Source organism: Delphinapterus leucas, chromosome 5, assembly GCF_059928025.1.
Source record: "Delphinapterus leucas isolate spDelLeu-1000000601 "Yukka" chromosome 5, BTC_Dleu_Yukka2, whole genome shotgun sequence".
Taxonomy (NCBI): Eukaryota; Metazoa; Chordata; class Mammalia; order Artiodactyla; family Monodontidae; genus Delphinapterus; species Delphinapterus leucas.
Window position 1 is genome coordinate 79318945 of NC_143133.1, and position 6572 is coordinate 79325516.

General features: G+C 32.8%; 1 non-coding gene and 1 pseudogene across 1 annotated transcript; both read left to right on the plus strand.

Moving 5' to 3' along the window:
* The first annotated feature begins 2965 nt into the window (after positions 1 to 2965).
* LOC115801983 (small nucleolar RNA SNORA70) lies at positions 2966 to 3095 on the plus strand. Its single transcript, XR_004022357.1, has one exon. It is a non-coding gene; the product is annotated as a small nucleolar RNA SNORA70 (small nucleolar RNA).
* Positions 2980 to 4870, plus strand: LOC149749160 (large ribosomal subunit protein uL16-like; annotated as a pseudogene).
* Positions 4871 to 6572: the final 1702 nt, after the last annotated feature.

The window sequence follows — 6572 nt, forward strand, 5'->3', positions numbered from 1 at the left end:
AATGTAAACATTTTTATATTAAACCTTATGGACTGTGTATTCTGTTACACTGATCTAATTCATGATTCCTGTGATAATATCATGTTATAATTACAATGGTTTTATAGAAAAATTCAATAGCTTGTAAACTGTGTTCTCCATAATTCTTTATTTTCTTGTATTTTCTTGTTTAATGGAACTGTAGACTTCCTTATTAGAATCTAGAAAAGTATCCTCATGTATTGTCAATGTAATTTCATTATACTTACATATTATTTTTGGAGGATTGTTTCTTTCTTGAAATTAAATCTTCTCATTAAGAACACAGTATAACTCTCTATTTTTTCTTACAGTTTCAATGTCCTTAAAAATTGGTGTTTCCCTCATATAAATCCTATACATTCCTTATTACATTTATTCCTCAGGTTCTTATATCTTTGATCACTATTTTGAATATATATTTAGGCATGTGTGTTTATTTATATCTGTATATAGCTCTTGCTTGAGTTAGAGAAAAACTATTTTTTGTGTTTATCTTCTTATCCAACTATCTTAAAAATTCTCACTTATTTCACTGTCTATTAAAAGTTCTCACTTATTTCACTGTCTAACTGGAGACTCAAGTTTATAATCCTATCATTTAAAAAAACATACAAACTTGGCATTTCTTTCCAAAATATGTATCAATTTTCCCTGATCATGAATTATATAGTGAGGAAAAGCATTCCTCTTTTATTCCTGAATTTAAGAGAAAAGACTTCCATATTTCAACATGTTGTCTAATGTTTTCTACTGTGCTTTGAAAATTAACTCTATCCTGTTTAACTAGTTTCTATTTCTATCTTACTTAGAATTTTACTATGAATGACTGGTATTTTTTATCACTTGGCTTCCTAGAATCTATTGTTAAATTATTTGTTTTCCTTCTTTATTTTTTTCCCTTGCAATGAATTTTCTAGATTAAAAGCTGACTGATCATATTATGTTGTTTTTATGAATTGCTGGATCCATATATAATTCTGCATGTTCTATTTGTATTTACAAGTGACTATAAATTTGGATTATCTTTATTTGTTAGAATATTAAGTTTATACTAAGTTCCAATTGTTTTTATAATCTAAAGAATAAAGATATTACCTTTTGTTTAGAAACATAAACAAAATAATAGAAAACATTTGGTGTTCCATATCTTTCTTTTAAAGGTGGAGTTTTAATTGCCTTTCTGATTTCTTCATTAGTATTTGCCTGTTCAATTTTTTTAACTTCTCCCATGTAAAATTGTTACTTTATATTATGCTGGAAAATAATCAATTTTCTCAAGATTTTCTCAAGTATTGTGATTGCATTGCATGTCATATTCTCTTATAATTTTAGTTTTTTCATTGTTAGATTTGTTTCTCTTTTTCTATTTATGAGTTTAAGATGCTTTAGGCAACAAGTAAAATAAACAAATCTGGATAATCAAATGATGTCTATAAACAACAAGAGATGTCACATAAATTAAAATTTTAACACTGTTTATTAATAACTATGTACCTAGTTGTGAAGAAAGACATGGATATAACGTGATAAAAACATTTTAATGGAAGATACAAAGGAAAAAGATAAGTTGAAAAATTAAAAAGGTGTAAAGGTGTCAAAGCTTCATACTTGTGCATAGACCTCTATGTCCTCAGTCAGGGTTTTACTATTAGTCATCATTTTCTTTTTTGGATCTCTTGGGGCCAAGCCAAGCAGTTTTCTCTGTGGTTGGCTCTCCTGGTTGGCAAAAACAAGAGTCTCTATAAAGGTATTTTTGGTCTTACCAAACCATGGATTTAATAATTTTACTGTCATACAATGCATTAAACCTCATTGTATTGCTTTACAAAATAAGAGAAAGAAATACAAGGAAAGGAAAGGAGAAGAGAGGGAAGGGAAGGGAAAAGGAGGAGAGAGAATTCTGGAGATAGGACAGTCCCAGGTCTCATTAAATAAGCAGCTCAACAACATTATTGAGACCCAACTATCTTCAATATTTCCCCTCATCCATCTTTAGGATGTTGCTTTTCCTTTGAAAGCAGTGGTTTTCAAACTTTAACCTGTGTCAGAATCACCTGGAGAGCTTGTTACAGCATAGGGCTTCTACTTTAGTAGCTCTGGGCTGGAGTGGGTCAAGATTTTGTTTTTCTAACTTATTTCCAGGTAACGTTGATGCTGCTGGGTGCACCCTAATTTAAGAAATAATCTTACTGACTCCCCTCATGGCTCCCTAAATGGGTGGAAACTTTTCAGGCATTTAATACAGATTTCAGCATCCTTAGACAGAAAATAAAACACCCCTATCTAGTGTCTCATTTTAGAAACTTTTTTTTTCATAAGCCAGTGAGTTGCCTTTCCCTCTCTTTTTATTTTTGAGAATTTTGCTATATGTCCATAACTAAAGCAAGGTCTCTGTAGCATGATTTAGTTTATCCATGTTTATTTAGATACATCAAAATTGACCATCTGGGTTCTCCTGAAGACCTTGATCACCTGCAGGGCAGTAAAAAATAATTTGTTTTATAAGCAACAAAATGGGCAGAATGATTATGAATAGGAAATTAACAGAGCCTTAAACAATAACAGAAATTGCTGTAAATTTTATCTCTCTTTTTTACATAAATTAAGCTACGAAAGATTCATTGTTCTTTTTAAAAAAAGAATTTTATTGTTCAGTTCTATTATTTTCCCTTTTGTCATATTTCATTAGTAATAATCTAATTTCCCAATTCTGTGGTTTAATTTTAGTGTCAATTTATTAAATATTTATTTAATCTGATTTTTATAATAAATATGTATGCAGTAATAATTATTTGTCTAAATATATTCTTGCTTGATTCCCATAGGTTTACTGAATTGCTCTGCTTTTCATTATTTTCTGGTTTATTTGCAATCATTTTCTTTTGCATTTACTTACTAGAGATTATTTAATATTATCTAGTATCCTGTGGTTATTTTGGAGAATCTTAATTTTTAAAAGTATAAATCTCTCCCCATGGGGGCCCAGTGTGCAATGGCTGCAAACAGCAGCCTCCTCGGTAGTGTATGCAGCCTGTTACCTGCATGGGTTGCCCCAAGGGACCTTAGAGACAGCCCTTTCCAGTGGACATTCATGACTGGCATGCTGTTCCCAATCTAGGCTCCAGACAGGTATGCCCGCTGCCTTTGGAAAGCCCCAGGACACAGTGGCCAGGGTCCACATTGGCCAAGTCATAATGTCCATCAGCACTAAGCTGCAGAACAAGGAGCATGTGATTGAGGCCCTCTATAGGGCCAAGTTCAAGTTCCCTGGCCATCAGAAGATCCATATCTCCAGGAAGTGGGGATTTACTAAGTTTAATGTGGATGAATTTGAAAACATGATGGCAGAAAAGCAGTTCATCTTGGAAGGCTGTGGGGCCAACTACATCCTTAATTGTGGCCCTCTGGACAAATGGCGGGCCCTGCACTCATGAGAGCCTTGGTGCTGCCCCCTCCTTACTCATGCCCACCAATAAATCCTACTTTCCTGTGGAAAAAAAAAAGTATATATCTCCTTTGATCATGTTTCTATTCTTGATTTTTAAGTTTCATCAAATTATAACATAAAATATCTACCCTTTTGGAACTAAATACGGGTATCTTTTTAATCAAGTATATGATAGGTTTTTGTAAGGGAAGTATGGATAAAAGAAAAATGTGCATTATCTATAGAGATGAAAATTGCATACATGTAACATTTGTACACACAAACATTTAAGGTTTTGATGATGCATTATTTAAATCTTTTATGTTATTGCTATATATTTGGTTTTCTGTATAACTGGCATCTTACATTCTCAAAAGGGTATATTAAATCATCCACTAAACTTGTGCTTTTTTTAAGTTGCCCTGCATTTCCAATTAGTTTTTATTTATTTGGCTTTTTGTCATTTGTTTATAAGTGGCTGGTATCTTCATGGATTTAAAATTTAGTAAGTACATGTTCCTCTTTCTCCTACAGAATGCTTTTGACCCTTAGCTCCAATTTGATATTTGCTATGTATGATTTTTTTTCATTTTCACTTGCTTGGCATATATTTGTTTAAGCCTTAGTTTTCACTTTTAGGCTAGTTTGTTATGGATGATATCTACCTTATTGACTTTTTTTAATATCCAGTCGGCCCTCCACATCGACATCAGATCGAATTCACGGATGTGGAACTCGGAAAGACCAAGCACCACCTGTACTACTCTGTTTTATATAAGGAACTTAATTGAGCATCCATGGATTTTGGTATCACTGAGGGAGGGGGCGTGTCCTGGAACCAACAGCCCGAGGATAATGAAGGGCAACTGTATGAATCTTATGGGCTGACACCCAATCTGACAACATCTGTATTTTGATAAGGGAGTCAGCCAATCCACATGTAGTGTAATAACTGACATTTGATTGTATTCCTGTCATTGGTACCTATTATCTGATTGTGTTTCTGCTCATTTATCTTTCACTTTTCCTAGTTCTTAAATTCAGTTCTGCTTTTCAATTTTGCCTGATCCTTCCCTTTCTTATCAACAATAAGTAAAGCCATATTTCTTCAGTCTTTCAAATTATGCTCTCACCCAGATGATTTATTCACCAACAGCTTTTCCATCAGAGTGAAACATTTTGAATACTTTCGCTTTGCTACTTCCTTCTTCTACAACATGAAAGCTTAATTTAGAATTATTTTACTTGCCTGATTTTATCTCTGATTATATTGCCAAAATATAAAATGCCTTAGTTCTGGGTTATTATATATTTTTCCTTACACACTTTATCTTCTGCCTCAATAATCATAATTACAAATTTTTACCTATAGTTATGATATTACCATCTGAAGTTAAGCATAGATAATATAAGGTTTTTCACCAGCCACTGTTTGCCTAATGTATCTTTAAATATCTGTACTGATGCAATTGATATTTGGTTAGAGTACATATAGGAGTGAATATTTTCTGAGTTCTCACGTGTCTAAATATGTCATACTTGATGTTGACAGTAAAGGGACATATTGGCTGGATAGAGGACTCTGGCTTTCTGTCATATTCTCTCAGTCTACAGATGTTCTTCCAATGTCCTTATCTTCTAGTATAGCAGATAACATAACTGTAAGTAGGATTTATTTGGGTCTGAAGGTCAGTAAAATATTCATTTATCCTGAGAATGTAGAAATATTACTGTTGTGCCTTAGAATGTCTTTAAAATTAATTTTTCTAGGAATTATTTTAAGTAAAAATTTTCTTCAATTTAGGGAAATTCTCTTATGTTCAATAACCATCTCTGCAATATTTGTCTGTTATATAATTTCTTTTATTTGCATATGAGATTTCCTTTACCTGTTCTACATGCCTGTTATTTTCCCTCATGAATTTCATTTCCATGTATATTACAGAGGGAAAAGTCACAATTTATATTTATATATTATTTGATCTTCCTCAATAATATTTCTATTCATAATAGTAAAAATCCTGTTTTTCGGTTAATCTATAAATTTAAAATTTGAAAACCTTGGGATTTCTTTTGTTTCAGAAAATCATTGTGCCTATTTGTGGGCTTTCTCATTACTATTATTTTTGTTAACTTTTTCACAATGAAATCCTGTCTTTTTCATTTAATGTACTTCAAGGAGAGACGTTTGTTCTGAATGTCTACCCTGAACATCCATCTTCATTGTTCATGCTAACACATCCTTTATTGAGCTGTAATTATTTTCTCTTCTTGATCATGATTTTGAGTTCAATAAGCCCTAATGTATTCTTTCAGGATTCCTTTCTCACTGGTGAATGAATGACTAGAAGATGTGGAGGATTCTTCTCTAGGGAGCAGGTAGAGAAAAAGCTGGTAGAGATTTATTTCATTGTGAATGCACATGGAAGAATTTCATATCTCAAGTCTTCCTGATATGTGTCGAAAGTCCTCCTCCAAGCAGTAAGCCTGGTGACAATCAACACACAAGAGCTGTTTACCAATAAATCAAATGGAATCAGCAGGTTCTAGTAGGTCCTGCCAAGATAACACCCAGCCAATGGTAGGCACAGCCCCTTTCTGATGGAATTTACTGGATTCTGCATGCTGAGCCTTCAGGGAGTCTTGAGGTCCTCATTATTTGCCTGGAATCTGGAAGCAAACAAAATCTCTCATCCACTGTAGACCCTATTCTTATACTCCATACAAAGAAGAAGGTACCATGTCTATTTTTTTTATAGAGGTACAGGGAGAAATGGTGAGGTCAGATGAATGATCTGGGTTCTGCCTAATTTCACCACCCTATAAAAGAATTTGGGAAGAAGAATGGATACAGATGCAACAAATAATAATGTTTTATATGCCCAGGCATTGCTGCGAGTTTTTAAAATATATTTCTTATTTAATTCTTATAATAACCTTGTATAATAGATCCATTTTATATGTTAGCAAGTTGAGGCATTGAGGCATTACACAACTTGGCCAATGTTATGCTGCTGGTAGAGTAAAGGAAATAAGATTAAACCAAAGAGGTATAAATCATAATCAGAACCATCATGCTATATTATTTATTTCACTAGTTTCTTATCAGTTTATTTCTATCTGA